Source organism: Staurois parvus, unplaced genomic scaffold, assembly GCF_062004578.1.
Source record: "Staurois parvus isolate SC_StPar_1 unplaced genomic scaffold, SC_StPar_1.0 ptg000445l, whole genome shotgun sequence".
Classification (NCBI taxonomy): Eukaryota; Metazoa; Chordata; class Amphibia; order Anura; family Ranidae; genus Staurois; species Staurois parvus.
Window position 1 is genome coordinate 3,295,089 of NW_028318241.1, and position 27,550 is coordinate 3,322,638.

General features: G+C 40.5%; 1 protein-coding gene and 1 long non-coding RNA gene across 6 annotated transcripts in view; one reads left to right on the forward strand and one right to left on the reverse strand.

The window, feature by feature from the left end:
* The window catches only part of LOC149453631 (uncharacterized), a 144,977-nt gene extending 143,791 nt beyond the window's left edge, over window positions 1-1,186 (reverse strand). The window contains exon 1 of the long non-coding RNA XR_016314417.1: window positions 1,090-1,186. This is a non-coding gene — a long non-coding RNA (uncharacterized LOC149453631). The remainder of the gene's footprint in view (window positions 1-1,089) is intronic.
* LOC149453630 (3',5'-cyclic-AMP phosphodiesterase 4D) overlaps window positions 1-27,550 on the forward strand; it is a 1,049,085-nt gene that overhangs the window by 712,352 nt on the left and 309,183 nt on the right. The window lies entirely within an intron of this gene.

Here is a 27,550-nt window from a genome sequence, read left to right on the forward strand (position 1 = left end):
CAAGGGCACATAAAATCAGTTGTTCTCTGTGTGCCCTGCTCACACCACAACACTGGTATCGTGCAGATTTTTTCTGTACAGGAATCTGTAAGGTGTATAAAACCCATTGATGGGTAATATCTGCACGTCAGTTTCCATCGGCTTTTCTGCACGTATGGTGTGAACGAGGCCTAAGAGTCATATGATTTGCTATGCTTCTTGTTCCTGAAAAGGCTTTCTCTTGAGAGTTGCAGGTGACCCTACAGGTCATTCTGGGTAGCCCACAGATTCTGGTAATCAATAACAAAGTGACAGAAAAAAAGAGGGCACAAAGCCCTAATGCATTACCTCCAAAAAGTTTACTGAAGATAATTAAAGCACAAAAAAATACATAGAAAAAGTCACAAGGCTACAAGCATTAAACATAGTAGAACCCAAGTCCTAGCAATACTGCTGAGATGTAAAGGTGCTATACAGAGATATAGGCTTCACCAGTACTTCAAACACACATGCTGGCACGTTTTTGAGGGGAAACCCTCTTCCTCAGAGCATTATGCTCTACATCGCTGGTCTCAGTGGGAGCCAAAAATTCTGTTTTCATTGGTGTTCAGTGGTTACTCACCTCAGGACATGCTACCTTGCTACTAATGTGCTTTCTTCCTTCTGTCACACCAGAATTATACAGTCACTGTTGGGCATATCACATTTAAGTTATCATTTACCAATATTTCATAGAGAAAGAAAGGAGAAAGTAAGGAAGCCGAACACAAGGTGCAATAAACATGCTAAACCTAAAACCACTGCCTCAAAAGTCAATATTTTATATGTAAAAGTAAAGTCGGGACATAATATTATGGCAGTGCTCATTGTTCAGCATGAGAATAACAATTCTTCCTGTCAGATATATTGTGCAATATTTCGGCCATGCACTGCTTTCCTGGACAATGTCCTAAAGCTAACTCTGGGCACAAGAAAAAATTCCCACGCAGTGGAGCCCCACACACCGCAATGGCTAAATGCTCATTACGTCTAAGGGTAAAGGGATAATTATTCTTCCCTCCCTGTATCTGTTCAAGCGATCCCCCAAAGCATCCTTTCTAAGGCACTCACCACCGCAGTTGCCTGCTTGCTTCCTCCATGTACAATGCAGGGCTGTCAGACCTCAGTTGAACATGATGGCACAGAGGGACTGCCCACACCCTGTAATGTCAGGGAGAAGAGCAGAGTGTTCGAAGTCTGCCAGAGTGGGGTGCAGGAGGCAGGGCTTTCTGCAAGGGTGTTTTTTTTTGCCTCCATCATGGAATTAATTTTTTCTCTCCTCATTGACTCCTGTAGTGATAGATGATTCCTTATTGCACCAAGGCTATCAAGGCATTTAATTTTCTAAACGCATTTCATTTTCCCTGTGTTTAGATGTTCCTGCTTAAAGATTTGCTTAGTTGCATTTACATGTGATTACATGATTACATCCCTTCAGTTACATTTAACTCAGCAGAACCAAAATTCACATACAGTTGTGTTCAAAATAATAGCCTTCAGACATCACTAACCTGATCAATCACTGTTTTTGGTAGAAATTATATTTCTACACGGCAAAAAATTTACTAGCAGGTGTAGCAGAGTAATAGAAATCCAACAGACCCAAAAGTCATGACATGCATGCTGCTGATTCTGTAATTGAATCACTTATTGAAAGGGGCATGTTCAAAATAATAGCAGTGTGGAGTTCTATTAGTGAGGTCATTCATTCTTTGAAAAACAGGTGGCAATTATTGCCCTTATTTAAGGAAGGAAGGCAGAAAATATTGTACATGCTGGTTACAGTGCATTTCTCTCTGAAATTCTGAGGAAAATGGGTCGTTCCAGACATTGTTCAGAAGAACAGCGTACCTTGATTAAAAAGTTAATTGGAGAGGGGAAAACATATAAAGAAGTGCAGAAAATGATAGGCTGCTCAGCTAAAATGATCGCAAATGCTTTAAAATGGCAACCAAAACCTGAAAGATGTGGAAGAAAGCGAAAAACTACCATTCAAATGGATAGAAGAATAGCCAAAATGGCAAGGACTCAGCCAACAATCAGCTCCAGGAAGATCACAGAAGGTCTAAAGTTACCTGTGAGTACTGTTACAATTAGAAGACGCCTATGTGAAGCCAAGCTATCTGCAAGAAGCCCCCGCAAAGTCCCACTGTTGAAAAAAAGACATGTGCTTAAGAGGTTACAATTTGCCAAAGAGCACATTGACTGGCCTAAAGAGAAATGGCGCAACATTTTGTGGACTGATGAAAGTAAGATTGTTCTTTTTGGGTCTAGTGGCTGGAGACAGTTTGTCAGACGACCCCCAAACACTGAATTCAAGCCACAGTATACTGTGAAGACAGTGAAGCATGGTTGCGCAAGCATCATGATATGGGGATGTTTCTCATACTACGGTGTTGGGCCTATTTATCGCATACCAGGGATCATGGATCAGTTTGAATACATCAGAATACTTGAAGAGGTCATGCTGCCTTATGCTGAAGAGGAAATGCCCTTGAAATGGGTGTTCCAACAAGACAACGACCCCAAACACACCAGTAAACGTGCAACATCTTGGTTCCAGACCAACAAGATTGACGTTATGGAGTGGCCAGCCCAATCCCCGGATCTTAATCCAATAGAAAACTTGTGGGGTGACATCAAAAATGCAGTTTCTGAGGCAAAACCAAGAAATAGAGAAGAACTGTGGAATGTAGTCCAATCATCCTGGGCTGGAATACCTGTTCACAGGTGCCAGAAGTTGGTTGCCTCCATGCAACACAGATGTACAGCAGTTCTCAGAAACAGTGCTTATACAACTAAATATTAAGTGATTCAAAGGAAAGCAAAATCTTCACACATTTTTCAGTTTATATAGTGAATGTTTGAGTTTGTAAAGAAGAATACAAACACTGCTATTTTTTTTGAACAGTCTAATATTCCCATTTCTTCAATTTTTTTTAGAGGAACAACACAAATTTGATATATTTTTCTTCATGTTTTGGTTTGGAATAGAATGTGTAGTGTTCCCAATGCATTTGTGTGTATAGAAATAAAAGCTATTAGAAGGATTTTGAGCTTTATTCACTTTTTTCAACACACTGCTATTATTTTGAACACAACTGTATATGTAGATTGGATGTGGTTTGAACTGCATACAGTCCACATGATATCTGAAATAACATTGCTTCCTATGGTGCCTCTTCACATACACTATATTGCCAAAAGTATCGGGCCAGCCCTCCACATCATTGGATTTAGGTGTTCCAATCACCTCCATGGCCACAGGTGTATACAATCCAGCACCTAGGCATGCAGACTGCTTCTACAAACATTTGTTAAAGAATGGGTCGCTCTCAGGAGCTCAGTGAATTCAAGCGTGGTACTGTGATAGGTTGCCACCTACACTATAAGTCCATCCATGACATTTCCTTGCTACTAAATATTACATGGTCAACTGTTGCTGGTATTATAACAAAGTGGAATCAACTGGGAACAACAGCAACTCAGCCACGAAGTGGTAGGCCACGTAAAATAACAAAGTGGGGTCAGCGCATGCTAAAGCGCACAGTGCTCAGAAGTCGCCAACTGTCTGCAGAGTATCTTGTTTCCATGGCCGAGCAGCTGCATCCAAACCTTACATCACCAATTGCAATGCAAAGCGTTGGATGTTTGTGGGAACAGTTTGGCGATGGCCCCTTCCTGTTCCAAAATGACTGCGCACCAGTGCACAAATCAAAGTCCATAAAGACATGGATGAGCGAGTTTGGGGTAGAGGAACTTGACTGGCCTGCACAGAGTCCTGACCTCAACGCGACAGAACACCTTTGGGATGAATTAGAGCGGAGACTGCAAGCCAGACCTTCTTGTCCCAACATCAGTGCCTGACCTCACTTCTGGAAGAATGGTCAAACCTTCCCATAGACACCCTCCTAAACCTTGTGGAAAGCTTTCCCAGAGGAGTTGAAGCTGTTATAGCTGCAAAGGGTTTGCCAACTCAATATTGAACCCTACGGACTAAGACTGGGATGCCATTAAAGTTCATGTGCATGTAAAGACAGGCGTCCCAATACTTTTATCAATATACTGTATGTCCGGTGAACTGGCGGTGCGGATTCAGTTTGAAAAAGAGCAGTGCCTTCAGGTTCAGGTGCAAATTACAGGCTATTAACTACTATGGGAACTGTTTCTAAACCACATATGTGTGAACAGGATAAAATCCTAAATCCTGTCCTGAACTGATGTAAAACTGACACGAACTGTTGAACAACATCTGTGTCAATCAGCTGTGAAATCTGAGCTTCAATCCGTACTGCATGTGTGAATCCGCTCTAAACAGACTCCGAATGCGTAATTTTCTTGATTTGGTGAATGTATATAGCTGTTGAACTTGTAAATGATTCTGAACAGCAAGTGTACAATTTACATAGAAGACCATAAGGTGCATTCATATCAATTTAAACAGCCTGAACAGCCTGTGTGCGTCCAATCTTGGCGTTTTCTGTAATTTGCACCTGTGCCCTGGGGGCACAGGTGCAACTTGCTACTTTCCTACTTACAATGGAACCATAGAGAATGAACTTAGCCACCCTCTAACAGGAAGTCGGATCAAATTTGCAGATTTGGAGGAGGCTGAGAGCAATAGAAATTACTTTTATGAGTTAAGAATAAATACATGCATAGAATTTTATTTTTATTAAACCAGAATGTAGTGTAGATTTAGACATTTCTGTACGTTTTACCTGGATGTCTATGTCCTTACATGACCAACAGAATTTCTCATGGGAAACCCAGGCCTCTTTTCTTATTTGTGCACTAAATTGGAATACCTGGACGGCCATTTCTATATATTGCTATCTGATTTTCTCATGAGAAACTCAGGCCTGTTTGCCTATTTTGCACAGTAAATTGGAGTACGTTTTTTAAGATTCTGCCTTGATCAGCTTCTTCAGCATTCCTCATGATACCCTAGAGAATATGTCACATTATACCCTGGAGATCTGTAATTCTGTAGAAATTGCTGGGCAGCAAAAAGAGTAAAATTTTAAGCTATATCACGTATCTGGAATTATTTCCCTTATATCATTCCCACCAAGGCTTGGCAAGATTGTTTTAGCTAAATTTGCAAGGACTCTAAGAGCAGGGAAAGCACACTGCAGTGACTAATAGCAGTCTGGTTCTCATCTGAATTCTGTATTTTTTTTCTTTTTAATTCTTTATTTAAGTTAAAATGCTTAACAGACTGTCAAGAGAATAAATTCAACGGGCAAGTCTGCAGTTTTCGGTTCACGTTACACAATAATTAGTACATATTATTAAAGTGGACCAATCATAAAAAAAATCAAATTTTTCACAAACTAATAGGGTTCGTGCCGTTGCTAAATCCTATCTTGGCTATAAAATTGTGGATCATCCTAGCCTAGAGATCATATGTTCTCATAGATACTGCAGAAAGTCTATTGCTTTCAGCTCAAGGGATATTGGCGTTTGTTCTCTTGCAGGCTATGTACTTGAAAGTTTTGGAATTTTTTTTAGCTTTTCATTTAAAGCCTAACTACATAGAGAAATCTACTGAGCAGGGTTCTAAAGCAATGTAATTATTATTATTGAGGTGGAAATCATACAAAAATGCCTTTGGACTGGCATTGTTGTAGTTTTGATCAATGTCTACCATAATTTGCTTCTTTGTATTTACCAGAAAACAATTGAAATAGTAGGTGGCAGATTGCTATGGTTGAAAGCTGATAGATAACATCCAGAATTGGCCAAATATATTGCAGAGCCACCATATGAGTTGATTTCACTACCAGGTGCTGTTTTAGAACAAAGTGACAATTGCATTTTCCAAAGGTGCCAGATATAGGCAACTATGGCAGATCCTGTCAAGTGCATGTTGGCAGGTGCAGTCTGTATTCTCCACCGCAGGTGGCGCTGGACCACAGAGGAGAAAATGGAGGGAAACTGGGATTCTCTTCGACTTCCTCGGTCACATAGGACAGTGATCCGGTTTGATGCTCTGGGTCCTTGTGACCTTGGTGACCATCTTGAGTCAAGCAGAGTCTATTTAAGACTCTGACCCCAGGTTTTGGTGTGCTTTATGCGAGTGGCGATAGGGAAAGGTTCCAGAGGTGTAGAAAAGAGTAGTGACAACATCTGTCTTCTCAGGAAGATTCCCTTTGGGTTACTTGCCAGGCTGCACTCTACTGCTCATGACAGACGCTGTTGGCATCACTGAGTCTACATACTGCTGTCACTACACTGCATTATTGTGATTGTTCCCGGTCGGGTGAGCCTCCCCACCGGGTCTGGTTGTACTGTTGAATTACTTTTACAATACATTGTCTTTGGCAAATTGGGACTCTGTGTGCTTATTGCCCAGCCACAGCACGCTACAACTACGCATAATGCATAAGTGTTCTGGAAGGTCATAGCAGGTGTTTGTACTAGAGCAGCTGGCTGTCAATGAAATTCAGTGTTCAGCACTAGGCCCAGAAGATGAATCGATCCTCTACTGAGATGCAAGATCAATCCAAGAGTGTTATGTTGACTGCAGATGGTGTGCTTTGCTGTTTTAATTGAAGACTGTAATTGCTGAACGAAAGCTGTGCATTAAAATAAACTGGACTGGATGTCACTAAGTTGGACAGGACATACAGCAATTCAAGAAAAAAGTGGTTAAGGATACCTTCAGTGAAAACTGCAAAATTCAATGTGTGTAGAAACTCCAGAAACATAATCAGATGAAGTCATACAGTATGCAAATCTTGGCTTTCCCTGTAAAAGGCAAGCTTAACCCAACCAACCCATAGAACTAATGCACACAGAGTGTTTTTGCAGCCACTTTTAGAGACATCGGGCGTTTTTTGTTTTTTTTTTTACTTCTTGTGAATGGCCCTCCATGTTATCCAATGTGTCTATGCACACATAGACTTTTAGGAGCTTATAGTGGCAGGAGCATTTGCATTTAGGAAAAAAAACCCAGGGCCAGTGTGTCCAGGAGCAGCAGCGTTTTGGCAGAAAAAACACTTGACACATGTAAACGCAGATAAATGTGTGTTAACCTTAGGCGCGTTTAGTGCTTGAGCATTAATTCATTTTAATGGCCAGAATAAATTATTATTCTAGCCATTTAAATAAATTAACGTCCAAGCGCTTGACACTTCTAAATACGCCTAAACATTTGTAAAAGCGCTAGAAGAAAAAAATATAAAAATTCTGCCGCACAAGAATGACCATGATGACCAGATGACTAATAACCAGTAGCCTGCCTATACACTCATAAACACAGTAATATATCAAGTGTCCTTAATAGTCCGAAAAGTCCATATATGATGATAGTTTACACTAGTGGCAGCCATCCGCAAAGTTAGGCCAGCTCTGTATGGAGAAGATAAAGGAGAAAGGGGGAGACACCAGCTAAGTGCAGTATTAGGTTAAAAACATGTATTGCACCAAATCAAACACTCACAAGATAAATGAAATAGAATGCTCATCAAAGCATGGGTTTACCGATTGCTCCGATCCTGCAGGATCCACCGTAATCCAGGCTTGGAGATTAAACAGATGGGGCCAGTATGCCCTGTATAGATCAGGCAGTACACCTGAATCAGCGTGGAACCCATGGGCGGATGTGACATCACCAGAAGAAGGAGAAAACAGGAACCATAAACAGTCTACGTTCTCGTAGGCCTGTACAAGGAGCAAGAAGCTCCGAGTCTGTAGCCTGTCTATGGTTCCTGTTTTCTCCTCCTTCTGGTGACGTCACATCCGCACTTACATTCCACGCTGGTTCTGGTGTACTTCCTGATCTATAGAGGGTGTCCTGGCTCCACCTGTCCCATCTCCAAGCCTTAAATACAGTGGCAGATCCTGCAGGATCGGAGTGAGTGGTGAACCCATGCTTTGGTGAGCATTCTATTTTATTTATCTTGTGAGTGTTTAATTTGGTGCAACTTCCGCTTTAACAGAGAGGCTTTACTGGGAAAAAGTTGGGCTTTAATGATCCGACCCAGGACTTTACAAAGCAATTAAAAGGTCTCATTAAAACACTTCCAGCCCACCTACATTCAGAACTTATAAATGCGATTCCGGATCATCCAGAAATCGGGGACTTCTACATGCTGCCCAAAGTCCACAAGCCAGGAAATCCAGGCAGACCCATAATAACAGGTATGAATACACTCACCAAACAAATCTCAGGCTTTGTAGAAAATTTTTTAAAACCGTTAGTCATGAATACTGCTAGTTTCCTGCAAGACACAACTGACTTTCTGAACAAGATCAACAACATACAGCAATTACCATCTAATACACTTCTAGTGACTATGGATGTAGTATCCCTGTATAGTAATATCCCTCACAAGGATGGATTAGCTGCATGTCAAATCCTTATCATCCTCACCAAACCACAAATACACTGCTGAGGATGTTACACAGCTCATTGAATTCATATTTACACACAACTACTTTGCCTTCAATAAAGACATCTATCTTTAATGTATGGGTACTGCGATGGGAAGTAAAATGGCACCCCAATATGCCAATTTATTTATGGCTGACCTGGAGGAAAAATTCCTGAACAGCATGGAACAAAAACCATACAGATACTATCGCTATATTGATGATATTTTCATCATATGGACAGAAGGTGAAGAAAACCTAAAACCATTTTACTCATTGATCAACACTTTTCATCCATCAATCAAACTAAAAATGGAATACTCAAACACACACGTCAACTTCCTAGACACCACAGTATACATCAGGGATGATACGCTTCACACCTCAATATGCAGGAAACCCACTGACAGATGCAACTACCTCCACAGTTCCAGCTTCCACCCCCAACACACAAAATGTGCCATCATACACAGTCAGGCCATTAGATACCACCGAATATGTTCTAACCCAAGAGACAGAGATAAACATCTCGAGACACTAGCAGACTCCTTCCATAAGAAAGGTTACAAGGACAAAACTATCAACACCAGTTTAAACACAGCCTTAAGAACCCAAAGAGAAAATCTACTTCAGTGTGAAGAGAAAAAAACAAACAACCGTGTACCTCTAGTGACCACATACAACCCAGCACTAGAAGGAATAAGAAAAATAATCAAAGATTTACAACCCATCATAACAGAGCATGGAACTCTGAAAGAAATATTCCAGCAAACCCCAATACTGGCCTTCAGACAACCCCCCAACCTCAGAAATAAACTAATCAGTAGGAAACTTCCTTCTGATTATGATGTCACAAATAATGGAAGCACACCCTGCAATAGAAAACGCTGCAAACTGTGCAACCAAATCAATCCATCAAAAAGTGTCAGACACTCAAAAGGGATCTTCAATATTTCCGGATCATACAGCTGCACCTCCAGTAATGTTGTGTACCTTATCCAGTGCAGAAAATGTAGCAAAGGATCTTATGTTGGCGAAACAGGACAGAAGTTGCAAACAAGGATGAATTTGCACAGACATACCATCAAGGAACATAAAGAAGATGACCTCTGCACACCTGTAGGACACCATTTCGCACAACCAGACCACACAATGGAAGACCTCAATATTTTAGTTCTTAAAGGAAATTTCAAATCCATTCAGGAAAGAAAAAACTTTTGAACAAAGAATGATAATTCTATTTGACACAAGAGATAACGGCCTGAATTTGGACATGGGATTCCTCACTCATTATCCAACAGTTTTATGACTATCAGCTCAAGCTTAACTCCCTCTGTGTGAGAGTAGTATCCCCCCCCCCCCTTCCCCCCTCGCTTTTGCTGTATCTTATCTCTAACCTCTTTTTTTTTTTTTCATCCCTTCTAACATTCTGCTGAAACTTTGTGATTTGTATAGTACTGCTTGGACTTTGAAGAAGGGGACATACCCCGAAAGCTTGTCCTCAAAATTGTATGTTAGTGCAAATAAAAAAGTTATCACGGACAGTACTCAATTGTTTCTGTCACAAATGCACTAATACGGCTACAATCACCTCAAGCTTTAATAAATATAATTCTACTGCAAATCAGATGATTTCAGCTGTCTGCTTGGGTACTAGTGCTGGCAAGCTGATCCACTGGTTTCAGTAATTTTTGAGTCACTAATCCAGAATATGTATTCAGCAAGTTATAGGAGAGCTCCTGATTTGCATATTTCTTTTGGTACTAAGAAAACACAGAAGCAATTTGTGCAGTATAATAGCCAGATAGCTAGAACTTTAAGGGGAACAGATCAGCAATGGCAGTCTGCATTTTCCTCTCAGTACAGATTTACATTAAATCTGTGGGATTATTATCCCATAGATAAATTACTCCTGGTGAAGCAAGCGTGTCTACTTCTAGACTTGTGTCCCGAGCCATGTACAGATTTAGGATACATTGCTCAGTACATTTAACAACATACTTGGGTGTAGACACACACAGATCTCTCCATGATGACTGTATCCTTAGAACAGTGACCTACGTCTTTGCGTATTTTTTGTAAACTCAGTATCTTTCAAGTAACTGCAGCTACGTCGGAATGTACAAATATGAGCTGCAATCTCTGCCAAGCAGACGTAATCCGTCAAAGGATGTGTAAACAGGACGGCATCCGAAGGTCCTAAACCATAAGAGGACATCAAATCGGCAGGAAATAAAGCTGCTCTTCTATGTGGTTAGCACATTCAGGACATTTGTACCTGGCAGTAATTACACACTGAGCCTTTTTCCTTCTGGTAGTTGACATGGTTCATCCTCTCTTCAAGTTCCAACATGTTTTTTAAAACTATTTAACAGTGTCAGAGCTAACTCATTGTAATATGTATTACCTTGCATGACCTGATAATCAGTTTCTTCATTGTCAGACAGCAAACCCATCTACCTAATAAAGCAGGCTGAGGGAAAATTATATTTGGGTACCACCAACAGATTTGTGTGGAACTATTTGGGGATCAATATATGGAAAAAAAACCTTTTTTTGTGGTATTTTAAAGGCACAGACAAAACCAATGACTTCATAGAGAAGATAAAAACTTGACAGGCCATGCTTTATTTATACAAAATGTTAAAAAGAACATGTAAACACAAAATGTGCTGGTAATTACGGCCACATTTTTTCTGTTTATATGTTCTTTTTAACATTTTGTATAAATAAAACATAGTCTGTCAATTTTTTATCTACTCTATGAAGTCATTGGTTTTGTCTGTGCCTTTAAAATCCCTCCAAAAAGAGGGTTTTTCCATATATGCTTTAATAGGGATGATGGAACTTCTTGTTACCACATCCACTATTTTTCTATTTGGGAATCAATGTAAATGGTTGATATTGCTGATACAGTCAAGGCATAAAAGGAGGTCAACTGAAGTCTGACAATGCTCATCTGGCTTGTCCTTCCACAGAAACATGCAGAGCATGTTCATTCTGCAAAGCAATTCACTAAGCTAACGGAAATTTCACTTTGCAAAGTAAAAATTTACTTTAAAAAGTGAATATGCTCAATGCCTTTAAATCAGGGCCACTGTGCCCAGTCTTCTGAGTGTGCAGTATATGAGATCAAACAATTGATAAGCAGCCCATGTCAGACTTCAGTTGACCTCTGATCCTCCAGATAAATATCAGGTTCAGCGGGTGGGTAAAGATATAATAAATAGACAATAAAAATACTCAGATTTCTGCATAAGTGCAGCTATGGTTACTTATCTTTCAAACTAGCCTGTACTAATGAAAATGCTTTTCAAAAATGCTAACTGCCTGACTGTCTTGCTGATGTAATGGTTTAAAACATTTTTTAAGTCAATGACCCAGAACAAGTAACCAACCAGTTTGAAGTTGTAGATCTAGTTGCAGTGCTAGCACGATTTCTTGCACATAGTGGCAGGGTCTCACACTGTCAAAGTATGCTGTACTTCTGAGCTAAAAGGGATGTAGTCATAGTAGTTGTATAGACATAGAATAAAGGGTTTCAGCACCCAAAGAGAGATAGTTGGGATCTGTGCTTTTTGTTTCCTAACCAGTTTTAGGAAACTGGTAACTGTGCCTTACTGGTTTCTATGAACATCAAAAAATATATCAGACAGTTTTGATACATACACGTATAGGCTCCAAAGATTAGGCTTGACATGTGCATCATAAACAGTTACACCACACAGGATTAAACCTGGCATAGAGGTCTATAATGTGGACAAGCAAAGATCTTACTCATTCAAGAAATGACACTTATCCAGCTATTGACTGCAAGAGTAATTCAGGTTTAAATAGATGCCCTAGTTACAAGCTAGACACTAAATGTCCCAGTTACTTAGTGTCAGTAAAAACAACATGTTGGTCTATTATTACTAGAACAGCAGGAGCAGGGTAGTGAAAGCATAGAAAAGGTTTTGCATCATAAGTCTTGCAAAATATGTGTTCTGTAACACAATAATAGGCACAGTATGTTTTACCACCACTTTAGGCCAAATTCTCTCCTTGGGCTGAGTTTAGACATAATCTTAGTGTGCGATCTTAGTGCTAAGATGAAAATAAGAACTAGGAAAATTAGAAGAGCTCTCCACTTATCAGAAAACACAAAGTTTTGTCCATTTCCCACTAAGTCCATCCCATTTTACTGAGATGTCATGACGGGTACAAAACATTACACCAATATGGCATGCATAAGGGACAAGAGTAAGAACTGCCAGTCCTCCTTGATGTTGAGTTGGAATACCTGATCACAGTTGAGTACTGTCCGTATATTTGCACTGACATCCACATTTTCTGGAGAAACTTTGGGGTGTGTCCTCTTCTTTAACCACTTGCCTACTGGGCACTTTTACCTCCTTCCCGCCCAGGCTAATATTCAGCTTTCAGTGCTGTTGCACTTTGATAGGCAATTGTGCAGTCATGCAACACTGTACCCATATGAAATTATCATTTATTTCACACAAATAAAGATTTCTTTTGGTGATATTTAATCACCACTGGGTATTTTATTTTTTGCTAAACAAAATTTTGAAAATAAAAACAGTTTTCTTAGTTTCTATTATAACATTTTGCAAACAGGTAATTTTTCTCCTTCAGTGATGTGTGTTGATGGGCAGCTCTGATAAGCACTGATGATGCGTCACTGATGGGCATTGATGAGAAGGCACTGATGAGACTGCACTGATATGCAGCACTGATAGGCAGCAATGATGGACACTAAAAGGCAGCACTGAAGAGCACTTACTGGTGGCACTGACTGATAGCACTGATGGGCACTTTTGGGACTAAACTGATATTCAGGGCATCTATGCTGATAATCAGTGCCCAGATTATCAGCGTAGATGTCACAGTTGCCGGTTATCGGCATTACTTTCCGCACGCTGTGACAGCATGAGGAAAATACTGCCAATAACCGGCAAGTGTGCTTACATGGTGATCAACTGTGATTGGAGACTGTTGATCACGTGGTAAAAGCCTGCTGTAATTGGCAATTTACTGTGTCCAAAGGACATAGCGACCACAGAGAGTGCCGGAGGTATGTGGGGGGCACGTTCTGGGAGGACGTCATATGACGCAGTACTGCTTAGAGCTTGAAGAAGGGGACACACCCCAATGATTTGGATGCTAGTTCAAATAAAAAACTATCATGGGTAGTACTCAATTGTTTTTGTTGCAAGTGAACTAATACAGCAACAATCCCCTCAAGAATACCTGATCAAATGTGTACCCCAAAGTGCAGCACTTTTGGAGTTACACTTTTCTCATCTCAGAGACACATTTCTACTTCCTGCCCTCCCAGGCCAACCAGCCTTTGCCATTCTCTCCTGTGTTTGTTGACTTCCCAGCATTGGCCCATGGGGCATGGAGCTAAAAGAGACAATGTGGTTGATTTACTAGAACTGGACAGTGCAAAATCTGGTGCAGCTGTACATGGTAGGCAATCTGCTTCTAACTTTAGCTTGTTCAGTTAAGCTTTGACAATAAAACTTGGAAACCTGGTTGGTTTTGCAGAGCTGCACCAGAGTTTGCACTCTTCAGATTTAGTAAATTAACCCCAGTATGTCCACAATGCTTCTGTGAACCTGGAACTGATAACAGAATCCCCTCCTTGGGAATTGTGTTATTTCTGCTTTTTGACTAAATATTAGCTTTATTCCCTTTCAGTGCTTCATCCTCTTCTTTGCTTCCTTACAATTCACCTGATGTGTCCTAACAGAGTTTCACACAGAAGTGCACTATACTCCATTTCTATATACACAGTGTGTCATCTTGTTCGTTTGTCTGTCTGTCTAATCATCTATCCCATTTGCTGTGTAGTTGCAAGTACAGTAATTCTAAAATATTTTAACACAGACTGCTACTTCCTTTTATAGATTTTAGAAAAATGTTCCATATGAACCCAGTAAATTCCTTTTCTGCTAACAGAACCCCCACTATCTATAAATATGGTCAGAGTGGTTATGTACATTCCAGTGGATGGTTGAGACTGACACGGTGAAGATGAATTTACTGTATAGGAATTCATCATGTAACAGAAAAATGCTGGCAGATCGTTGGTTACCCACAGTGCCTTGCACCATAACCTCCTGGGTCACCATCCTAATGCATGCCACTAGAAACCAATCTTTACTGATCTGTTTTCATAATAAATGTTCCTTTCAAGACCAGAGGCCCATTTTTGAAATGTTTGTCATTTTTCATCATATTGGCTTCCTGAAACCTATAATATTTCTGTTTTTAGATTTTGCACTAAAAACAAATAAGAGAAAAAGAAGAATCCACTGAGTTTATGTAAAAAATGTTACATCTATAAATGTTGTTCTATACAGTATTTAAAGGCCACATTCATTTAAAGGATAAGTTCACCTTTGGGAACATGCAACATGTGCCACCTGTTTTTAGGATGGGACATGTACCATGTTCCCAATCCTGCAGCCACTGCCCACAGCTCTGAGTGTCTCCTTTGAGATCAGTGAATGAGAGGAACGGTGATGCCACTGAGACAGCACTGGAATGGTGACAGAAGCTAGGTAAGTGTTTTGGGATGGGGAAGGTTGGAGAGGTAATGGGGATTTTTTTTTACCTTAATACAGAGAATGCATTAGGGTAAAAAATTATTTTGACTTTACAACCACTTTAATGACTTGCTGAGAGGTTGAGACAGCTGCCGGTGAGGAATTTGGCTGGATCCTGACCTTAAAGTCAGGATCCTTCCAAGGCCTGGACCAGCACTGTGATATTAGCCGACAGCGGGTTTTGGCCTACTGTCTGCTGAATCTGAGTGCAGAAATAACTGCAACCCAGAAGGATTTTTTAAGAAGGATATAAGCAAATCAAAATTCAACCGGTTCACCAGGAAACAACAAATATCTAATATTCACTTTTTTAAGTTCAGTTTCCAATTTAAAGGGTTAGTTTACCTTTTCATAAAAAAATAAACACAAAAACAAAAAACCATACACACCCCCATACCTTCCCCCTCTAAACCCCCACAGTATTTACCTTTTTTATGTTAAGCCTGACCTAAGCACATAATAATACAGCTGGAGAACACTGTAATAGCTCAATAGTTTAAAAAGTAGGGATGCACCGAAATTTCGACCACTGAAACATATCGGCCGAAAATAGCAATTTAGCTGATACAGATGCTGATACAGGAGACTGTGTGTACTGCAGATGTGTGGGGGGCAGCAAAGAAAGGAGAGAAGCAATGAATACAGTGACTGGCTGTCACTATATGTCAGTGCCGGTTTTTTAATGCAATTGCCGGCTTTTTTTTTTTTTCTTCATTTAGCTCAGAGAATTAGCTGTCACTTCCCCCCCCCCCCAGCTAAAAGAAACAACATTTCCTTTTAGTTTCTTTCCAGAGATAAAATAAACAAAGTTTCCTATAGCTCCAGGGAAAATGACAGCTAATTCTGTGATCTAAAGTGAAGAAAAAAAAAGCCGGAAATTGCATTTAAAAATCAGCACCGACATGTAGTGGTAGTGACTACATCACAGTGCACTCCCCCCCCCCCCCACACTCACACACACACCTTCTGCTGCTGCAGGGAAGAAGCTGAGGGCAGATCTGGGAAGCAGAGAGTGGAGGGTCTAGAGGATGGCTGGAGTCAGCTGCTGAAGTATGCTGAATGCTGAGACCAGAGGAGGTGGGGACAAGGGGTTGCTGCAGCTGCACAGAGAAGTACAGGATCTGGTGGCGGAGTTCTGTCCTTCTAACTGCTGCCGACTGCTGCAGAGAAGAGGGGAGTGCCGCAGCTGCAGGAGAAGTGCGAGGGCCACATGAAATGGCCTGGCAGGCCAGATTGTGTTTGACATGTGTGTTCTATAGGTCCCATTCAGACCTTTTTGGTGAGTTGTGGGAGTACACAGTACTTCACATTACATGTGTTAGCACATTGAGGTGCAATTCACTAAGGCAACACACCAACAATGCACATGCAGCGCATTATAACACATAGTAACGTACTATTACTCATTGTGTTTTGCAGTGTCGGAAAAATGGTGTATGTCGAACTTTTTGTCAGTTCTGGTGCCTTGACATCTCATTCAGTTGAATAAGCTGCCTTAATGTAACGCATGCTAATGCATAAAAAATGCACATTAACAATCTTAACACACCGCACCAGAATGGACAGGTCTTAATAGGGTATTAAACAATCTTGCTAACAATCATAAGCTCAGGCATGCAGGTGAGAGGCTGTGCTTATCTGAGAAAGCCCCTCTTCCTGATGAAATAAAAAAATGCCCATGAAGACTCCTGGGATGTGTGACATAATTGTGGCCTAGGCCAGAAACCAGGAAGTAACTGAAGAAATGTAAAAAAAAAATATTAAAGTGATTCTAAAGGCTTGTTTTTTTTTAAAGAAAAAATAACTAACATGTCTATACTTACCTGCTGTATGCAGTGGTTTTGCACAGAGCAGCCTGGATTCTCCTCTTCTTGGCCTGCCCCCTCCCCCACAGACTCTCCTTGCCCATCCTTCTTGTCAGGTTCCCCCACAGCAAGCAGCTTTCTATGGGGGCACCCACTGCTCCGTGTGTTCATTCACACACAGAGCTGTGTCTTGGCCCTGCCCCCTCTCTCTCTCTTCTCATTGGCTCACTGGCTGTGCTTGACAGCAGTGGGAGCCAATGGCTCCTTCTGTTTCAGCTAATGAGAAGAGGGAGTCTCGGAATAGCGAAGACTCCAGTCACATCGCTGGATCGAGAGGGGGCTTAGGTTACTATTAGGGGGGGCTGGGGGGATGCTGCACACAGGTTTTTTACTTTCATACATAGAATGCATGAAGGTAAAAAAACCTTGAGCCTTTAGAACCACTTTAATGTTGATTAAAAGAGCTTAGTTCCACTTTAATGGGCGTTGAAGATAACTGGAAACTGTACTTAGAAAACATGGGGATGACATTGCAGACCTGAAAATGCTAGTTTTCTGACTGGCTCTCACTTGTTGACTCATGGTTCTGAAACAGGCTTGTAGTAAGTGAAGTTAAAACTCCTGATCTGCGTACTTGTTACAGGTCTCTGATTTTCTGATTTAGAAAGCACTCAGCATCTGAACTAGCATGAGAACCAATCAGATTTTCAAAAGATGTGAGCCTGCTTACTTCTGAAATGGTAAGGGGGGTTAAAAAAAAAGCCAGTATGAAGGAAGACATAAAAATTATTTTGGGAACTGTTTTGCGATTTTTAGGATACACACCATTCATTGCACTACAAGACAAGGCAAATTCTATATTTTTGGGCTGAGCATGCTACATTAAACTATTGGACGGAAAAGTGATTCTACTTCCAGAACTCCTGCCACCTCTTTCTAATGTATAAATTATTCCACAGTCACCCGGATGTAACAGGCAACACCCTGAATCTTTGGCTAAAACTGGAGTGCATGGAGATGTGTGTTTCATGTAAACAGCATAACTGAACCTACTTTGAACACTTCTGTCTGCAATGTAAAACTAAGTGTTCATTAGACTGCCAGCCATCAATTACACAGTGTCCTTCATTCTATAAAATAACATGAATTGTTAAATAAAACCAAGTTCTTCATTCTCTGACGTACGTTCTGCTGGTGCAGGCGCTTAGCCAGCTGAACTGATTTGAGCGTCTATGTACTAATGAATATTCTGTATCCCAGAGACTAGAAAATACTGTACACAAAGACGCCTCTTTCATAACATGAAGGCACTGTATTGTTTCTCTGTCTGTCATAAGGATTAGCTTTTGGAACAAGTCAAAGATAACATTTAGCCAGTTTATTTACCAATAGCTCGAAGCCCCGAGAATACTGCGTAGTTCTTAATATAATCCTAGGAAAAGTAAAAATTCTAAAGCTCAGTCCTAACATCCAGAATCCTGGCAGATACTTCACCATCTCCTTGACTATTACTAATAGATATTAGTGGCTCTGTTTAATGTTAGTCGTACACGTGTCAACCTGATTGAGGAAATAAGCATTCTCACATTTTCTTCTAGTTTTCCACCATTTTACCAATTCAATCTGTTTCAACTGATTTTGGACCTGGTTGGAAATTCCAGATTGTTTCCAAGTTGAATATATGCAGCAATTGATCAGTTCTGAAATGATTTTTATCATTCTTGCAAATAGCATTTTTCAAGCACGTTAACCATTCTTGTGCATCAAAGGATCGCTTTAGAGAGCATATCTTAAAAAATAAATATCATCACAACTTACAAATCACTGTTAACCCCCCCTACCCAGGGAGCGAGGTGCATGTAGCCCTTTGTCCTGTTCAGACATGTGCTGTGGTTGGAAAATAAAAATAAAAAATGCAATTTTTATTTGCTGGCTCTAGCTTCGCCCCAGGCTGAAGTCCAATGTATGGGCTTCAACCAACCCTGTAGCCACTATGTATGTAAGTCCAGTGAAAGTGTTTTTTTGCACACAGCAGTAGGAGGTGCAAGATGTCTGACCACGTTGCTGAGCTACCACAGGGCAGATTTGAATGGCACCTGGTTCCCTGTGTAGGGGATAATAACAATATGATTTTTTAACCTCTTTTAATTATTTTTACATTATAGTACAAGTTAACAGTACAATACAATTCTCAAATACAGCCTGCAACAGTCAAACTGGTTGTGCTCCACTCCTTAAACTTGACAAAATCAATTTTAGTAGAGGTGCTAAAATAACAACACAAATGTCAAAAACCAAGAGAGACTACAATCAAGTTTTAACTCTCAAATATTACTCAAGTAAAACAGTCTGGACAGTAATAGTATACTCAACAACACAACAGCGGAGGAGGTTCCATTAATAAAAATGACCAAATCTAAAAGTGAAAGGAACTGCTAAACACATGTAAAGGGACCTATAATGTCTATACTGGAAGAACACCCAGCTGCCAGCCTAACAGAGTTTCTCAAAATGGAGAAGCTCAGGTTAAGATCATTGTGGCAGAATTTTACAACCACGGGAAGGCACAATTGCCAGAGGTTCCACAAGGCCCAGTAAACAAACTCCAAGATCCAGAGGAATCTGAATATTAGTTATAACAGCAACAGATTGCAAGACCTGAGACCAATAAGTGCTAATTTCTGTATATGTCCAAAAAATATGAAGGAAATATACATTTGAACAGCAGCATCTCCAGCTTGCACTAGAGTGATCAGTTGAGAACTGTCCCACTCTGGCCCGTGTGAGGTAGTGGCGACGAGCAATTTTAACTTGCACAAGTCTGTCTCTGGTTCAGATCAGTTGATGAAACAGATAGTTCCAGACATCTTCCCAATCATCATTATCTAGACTTGGAAAGTCCAGTGTCCATTTTTCACTGCATTTGTACAATACTGGAGTTGTAGCTTGTTGTGGTGCCCTATATGGAATCGACTCTCAAGAGATAGCCCAGGCTCATAGTGGAGAGACTTACTTTTGCCAGGTGAAATTGAGAGGTGCAGTTGGTGTGATATAGCTGCATATAACAAAAGAAATACCAGTTTGGTAGGGAATATTTACACTCACCGGCTGCTTTATTAGGTACACCTTGCCAGTGCCAAGAAAATATCCCCCATACCATTACACCACCACCACCACCACCAGCCTGAACTGTTGATATAAGACAGGATGGATCCATGATTTCATGTTGTTTATGCCAAATTCTGACCCTACTATCTGAATGTTGCAGCAATCAGTCTACCCATTCTGCTCTGACCTCTGACATCAAGAAGGCATTTTCTTCTACACAACTGCCACTCACTGGATATTCTCTCTTTTCCAGACCATTCTCTGTAAACGCTAGAGATGGTTGTTTGTGAAAATCAAATTACATCAGTAGTTATTGAAATACTCAGACCAGCCCATCTGGCACCAACTACCATGCCACTTTCAAAGTCACTTAAATCCCCATTCTGATGCTTGGTTTGAACTTCAGCAAGTCATCTTCACTATGCTTAGATGCCTAGATGCATTGAGTTGCTGCCATGTGATTGGCTGATTAGCAATTTGTGTTACCAAGAAATTGAACGGGTGTAGCTAATAAAATGCTCGGTGAGTGTAGATTTTAGTTAGTGCAGAAAAGGATTTTAAACCCTCTTGACATCCAAATGACTGTTTCAGGATCTAAAACAAGTGAGGAAGATTGACATTCCATCAAGGGGTGTAAGGGGACATTGGTTAGAAGTAGCTTTAAAATGTACCTGAGTCCTATTCCATCCTTTAATGGTAATTTTCATTGTATCGGTAAGGAGATATGGTGCATGACAGCCCCTGTAAAGAAGTGAATATAATGCTTCATATGAGCCCAAAACTGCAGCTTCCACCACAACTGAAACTTTATCTTTATTTATCGTGGTTAAATGGTTAGCACAGTGGCTAAATGGTTAGCACTTCCGCATGGCAGTACTAGGGTCGTTGGTTTAAATCCCAACCACGGCACCACCTGCCTGGAGTTTGCATGTTCTCCCTGTGGCTGTGTGGGTTTCCTCCCACACTCTGAAGACGTGCTGGTAGCAGGGGTGGACTGACCATTGGAGAACTCGGGCACTGGCTTTTTTGGGTGTGGTTTGAGTGTGGGCAAGGACACATGGACCCCATGATCCCTTATTGCCCGGGGGCCCCATGAGTTGTCAGTCCGCCCCTGGCTGGTAGGTTAATTGGATCCTGTCTAAATTGGCCCTTCTATGTGTATATGTGAATTTGGGACCTTAGATTGTACACCCCTTGAGGGTTAGGGACTGATGTGAATGTACAATATATATGTAAAGCACTGCGTAAATTGACAGCACTATATAAGTACCTGGAATAAATAAATAATAAAATAAATTGTTAGCTAGTTGTGAGTTTGCAAAAGTTGCCCCACCAAGAAATAGTGAAAGAAGCCAGCCCCCAGCGGTCAAGGGATGTCTTAACATAAATAATCTAATTCTCAGAGGCCTATTGTTAGCATAACAATAACGTTTAAAACATGTTGGCAATACTTCTGTCGTGATTGTTTGGAAAGACCAATAGGTTTCCTGTTACATCTAATAAGTTACTGATGATGACATGAATTGTTTATTCAGTGTTATAATCACAGTGCTATATACGACTCCCAGCCTCATTATTCTATAACTGCTTCCTCTTTTAATTGCTTATTTCATAATCATATCAGGTCCCTTAGGGTAGTGTCACACCAGAGCCTCGTTTCACTGAGAATCAGCTCATAACAATCCCCAAGAGAATGACTGACTTTGTATCTTTTCATTGGGAAATGCTGCTGTCTGATGAGCAGTGTTCTGGGACAGAAATATATACTGTATAGTGGAGCTTTCCTAATAGTTTGTAAAGAAACGATAGGATTATTTGGAAGTAGGAGAACAAATACTGGCAGAAATTGCAATAATAATACCAGCATCATCACAATGCCAACATGGACCTTGCAAATGTGGATAATGTAGTTTCCTTCTTGCTAAAGCAACCCTGTTGGAAAAATAAACTTCCTTTTAAATATAAGACAATGAGAATGTCAATAAATTGTGTGAAGACTCATCTCAATTATCCAATCGTGAAAAGTAAGCTTAACTCTTTAAGCAAATCTGGCTAATTATACTTATCTTTCTTGCTGCCCATGCCACCCATCGTCCACTACTTTGGTGCCCAGAGAGTCCTCTTTGTCTAACGTATTTCTGGGAGTATCGAATTCCTGGTCCATTGACAAGCTATATAGTATAGTGACATGATGGCCTGCAGAAGGAACCATAGCAATCAGCAAGGGACCAGGAATCCAACATTCCTGGAAGCGTGTTGGGTAAAGAGAATTCTCCAAGCACTGTAGCTCTTAAAGACAACAAAGACTGTCAGTGTGGATAATGGGACAAGTAAGTACTATGAGACTGATTTATTAAAGGAGTTAAGGGTATATATGTCTTTATTTTGCAGGGTATATATTTTCTAAGTTTCACTTTTGCGACAGGGTTGCTTTAAAAGTATAGCTAAAGGCAAAACTTTTATGTTTAGCTTTAAAGAAGAGTGGAGATGGATTAGAACACCTGTCGGGTTCTTATTGCTGCCTGTGCCCCCATTAGGGACATTTATCCTCTATATTTGTCCTCTTTACTATTATCACTCAAAGTGAAAGTGGAAGAAATTTTCAAATTTTGGGTTGTCAACAAAACAGAAATAGAGGAGAAATCTTCCAATAGAGGCACTTCTTCTGTCGACTCTGGTGACAACCAGGGATTCCCTCATTTTGAAGGGATTCCCTATCACTTCCTGTTTCAGCTATGGAGCAGGAAGTAATGGGATATCTCTCCAATAGGACAAAAATGGATGGCAAAAAAAGCTGGCAGGGGCTATAATGCTCCTTTTTTTTTATCCAAAATAAAATACAAAGTTCTGCCTTTACTTTCACTTCTACTAATGCAGATTGCTTTTCAGAGGGACAGTAGAGAGTGCCATTCTCAGAAGAGAGCCCTTACAGTGCTCTACATAACTTAATATTCTTTTCTGAAATTTATGTTCTACGTTAATGAAATAAATATATGCAAATTCAGTGGTTCAAACATTCTCTGTGGAGTTTTATAGGAAATACAAGTAGAAGAACAACAAATACTAATAATAATTATAATCAGGCCCAGGGTCCATCACTGGTGGCTAAAGGCACCTCTCTACTATTATCACCTTTTTCAAAGAACATGTTCATGTATTATTGATCCTAACCTAGTTCATAATACTGTGATTATAGTAATACTCAGATTTGACATTATTTCTAGAAATGTGTAATTAATAAGTGTATAGGGAAAATCTAACTATTTGCCTCTTCCTCCTATAGTCACAGGTGTCACAGTCAGGGATCAGGCTTGGAGCCCAGTAGCTATAGCAGTAAAGAGACTCCCACCAACCAGTAGGATGGGTATACAAGAAGGTCACCCTGGCAGATGATGGGGTCTCATCTGAGGTGTGTTAGTCATCAGAGGTCCTGATGGTGGAGACGGGTATTGCTGCATGTTAGTACTAGATTGCAGTCCTCAGGATCACCCCACCAGGAGGTGAACAAGCCTAGGTCAACTAGCAGATATAGCAGGTAGAGATCAAGCAGAAGTATAGTCTGTAAACAAGCCAAGATCACTAATAAGTGGTTGCAGGTTGGGATCAAGCAGAAGTATAGTCAAAAGACGTGTTCATGGACACATAGGCTAGCATGAAGGAGGCAGAAAAAAAACACCAGATGCCCCTAACAGTGCTAAAAAAAATTCAGTGTGCATGAGGCCTTAACTGTTTCCCAAGACAGTTACATTCAAACCATGTGTAATTGATAATTGTCACAGTTGCTTGTGTGTGAACTGTAGAGCTATCAGATGGCTGGTTTCATAACGAACCACACGTGCAGCACCACAGCAACTGAAGATCAAACAGAGGCTAAGATGACAGATGCCTTGGCTGTAAAGGATAGAAAGGTTTAGTTCTGCTTTAGGTCAGTAATAATAACTTAAACTATTGACCGAGAGGTTCCACAAAGGAACCAGTACAAAAACAAAATACAAAAAAACAAATTGACAACTGGAGCTTGAAGTGATTCTCTTCATACTATTTGTGGATCATTTGGAGAAAACGTAAATGTTCTAGCTCTCATCAGATCAACAAAAGATCACTGTAGCAATCTTCAACAATAAATATGGTCAACATTGCACTTGCAAAATATAATGGCGCCAGGTGGTAGACGTTTTCCTGAAGTGCTGAAATAGTTGACATCGTAGTCTTAGAGAAGCGTGTCTGAGCAGGATGTGTCACGCTCTCAGTGAGGCTGGTGTTACCAGTTTGGATAGGACTATTGACTAATGACTGTTTTGGAATGCTGGGAGTATCCCAAATCTTGGCTGCTGCTGGAGAAACTACGTTACATTGAATTTGGCTCGTGCCTAAAACACTAAAATGAAATGTCACTCGAGTTGTGTGTGGTGTGAATAAGGAGATTAAAGAAGGATTATTTTCTGAACACTAAAAATGTCCAAAGAGTTCCAAAAAAAACAGTTAACATAAAAGTTAGTAATGACTGCTTTCCTGTAGCAGTGTTATGCTAGGTGTGACAAATCTTTTTGCTGTACGCATTGGGCTTCATTCACAAAAGCAGATGCACATGCGGTGTTTAGGTATATGGACACACTTTCCCTAAATGTCGCATTTCGTCCTGAAACTGTCAATTCACTATACCGTTTTGCTGGATTTACCACAAAACATTGTAAAGCTGATTAAAGCTAGAATGAAATGCGTTGAACGCATTTCACAGAAGGAAATAAATAATTAAATGCATGCGGTAATTAAGTAGTGGTCCAGGCTCACGGTATTTAAGGAATAGCTTATTTTGAGTAGTCTCTGCCATTATATAGAAACATGGAAAAGTGATGGCAGAAAAAGACCGAGTAGTCCATTGAGTCTGCCTGTTTTTGTTTGTTTTGTGAAGGGGGGGTAACTTTTTTGTCTGAATATACATCTATGCTTCTCCCACGCATGTTTTAAGCTATTTACTGTTGACTGGCTCACTACCTCTGCTGGAAGTTTATTTCAAACATTAACTACTCTTTTAGTAAAATAGATTAGATTCTGAGATTAGTTTTGTCTCAGTGTTCTCAGTGTTCTTGATTTTGGTTTCATGTTGAAATTACTTCCCTCCTAAACCTTATTCATCCCCTTGATGTATTTACAGGTTTCAATCATGCATGTCTCCCCTTTCCTTTCTTTCCTCCAGACTGTACATGTTAAGTTCTGGAGGTCGCTCTTGATATGTTAATGGTTGAACTGGATGGACTTTTGTCTTTTTTCAGCCAGACTAACTATGCAACTATGTAACTATGTTTTATCCCCCTGACCTTTCACCATTTTGTTAGCTGTGTCTGGACTCACTGGATCAGTTCTATAAACAGTAATACATAGAAACCTAAATATGGAAATCATTGGGGTTGATTTGCTAAAGGAAAAACTTTTCTTTGGTTTTGGATAGAGTGGAAGTGGATTGGAACACCTGTCAGGTTTTTATTACTGTCTGTGCCCTCATTAGATTCCCCCTCTCTATTTGTCCTGTTTATCATTATCATTGAAAGTGAAAGTAAAAGAAAATCCCAAATTTTGGTTGTCCCCAGAAAAGAAATAGAGGGGAGATCTTCTAATGGGGACACAGATAGCAAAGAAAAAAAACTAACAGGGGTTATAACCTTCCCTTACTCTAGACTGTGCAATCTGCAAGTTGCTCCAGAGCTTACTACATGTAAAGCTACATTTTACAAAGAATACCCAATCACATGCAAGGAAAAAAAACAACATTTTTGTGTGATCACATGATTGGATGATGGAAGTCAGCAGAGCTTTACTCCTTTACTAAGTTTTGGAACAACTTCACTTGCAAAGTGCTTACTCTATGTGCCTTTAGTAAATTAACCCCATTATTTTCTCCTGTCATTTGCCTGATTTTTAGAAACTATCTCTGTGGCTTTCGACACAGTTGCCCACCCCCTCCTCCTCAAAAAACTACACTCCCTTGGCCTCAGAGACTCCGCTCTCTCCTGGTTCTCGTCCTACCTATCACAACACTCCTTCAGCGTTACCTATAATGCTACCACCTCCCCCTCACTCCTGCTGAATGACATATCAGTATCCACTTCCTTAAACTAAACCTCTCCAAAACCGAGCTCCCAACCTGCGCCCCCCCACTGATTTCTCCATCACGTCCAACAATGCCACCATCAGGCCCACCCCGCAAGCCGGAGTACTTGGTGTCATTCTTGACTCCAATCTATCCTTCCAGCCCCAAGTCCAATCGCTAACAAACTCATGCAGACTCCACCTCCGCAACATCTCCAAAATACACCCATTCCTAACCCCAGATACTACTAAACAACTCATCCACTCCCTCATCATATCACGACTCGATTACTGCAACGCCCTCCTCACTGGCCTCCCTCACCGCAGACTATCCCCGCTTCAATCGATCCTGAATATGGCAGCCAGACTCATCCACCTTACCAACCGCTCCGTTTCCGCCACCCCCCTCTGCCAATCCTTCACTGGTTTCCGATTGCTCAACGGATCAAATTCAAAACGCTTACACTGACGTACAAAGCTGTCCATAATACTGCCCCAAACTACATCACCGACCTAATATCCAAATACCACCCAAAACCCACTGAGCATTCTTCCCTCTGACCATCACACTAATGTATCATGAGTTGTAGATATAGTCATTTTTAGTAGGGGTTTCCTGAGACTGGAAAGTTAATTTCAAGGGTTCGTCTGTCTTTTTTGCCTTGAGAAAGGCTGCTTTGAGGTGGGGCTTTGCTATTGTATTCTGCCAGAATACACTGATCACCACTGCATCCCATTAGTTGCAAGCGTTGATCAAACAAAAATACACTGACCACTAGATAAACTCTTCTGGAATGAGGATGGCCATAAGTCGATCGAAATTCATTCGGTTCATGCTGAACTGGCTATATTTTGATACATATATGGCCAGCTTAAGGGAAAATTGGAAAGTGAACAGCCTATTTGCCTTTCATTCAACCTCAGTGTGTATACGACATTGTAAACCAAAGCCAATGCCTTCATGGTGTAGTGAACAGCCATCATTAGGGCTAAAAGCGACACAAAACAAGTGAGTAAAATATGCCTTAAAAAAAAGTCTCATTCTCTAACCTAAAAGGGTCACATTAATTTTAAGCACAAGAGATGTAAAGTGTTGTTACAAATATAGTCATTTTAAGCATCATATAATTATATAACCACAAGGAAGGGAATTATTGGATTGTGCAAGCCTTGAATAAACATAAAAGGTGTGCCATAAATATAATGCTTACTAAAGTATGAAGAAAATAAGAGGGATAAATCAGAACTCTAGGCAAAATCATAGTCTGTAATGTACCACAAATGTTTACCTTACTTCTATACTTGGAAATGTTGTCCTTGTGCAGTCTTTTATCCCCATCCCTGGTAATGGTTGACTACTGGACTCATTGGTTACACCCCCGTCTCTAAGCTGCTGACTGAACAATGAGAAAGCGAGAAAGCTTCAGACCTGGTTCACATATGTGCGGAGCTGGTTTCAGTGCAATTTGCAAAAAAAAAGTCTAGTGTGAATTTGCTCAGCAGTTCAGGTGCGATTTTTTTTTTTTTTTTTTTTTTTTA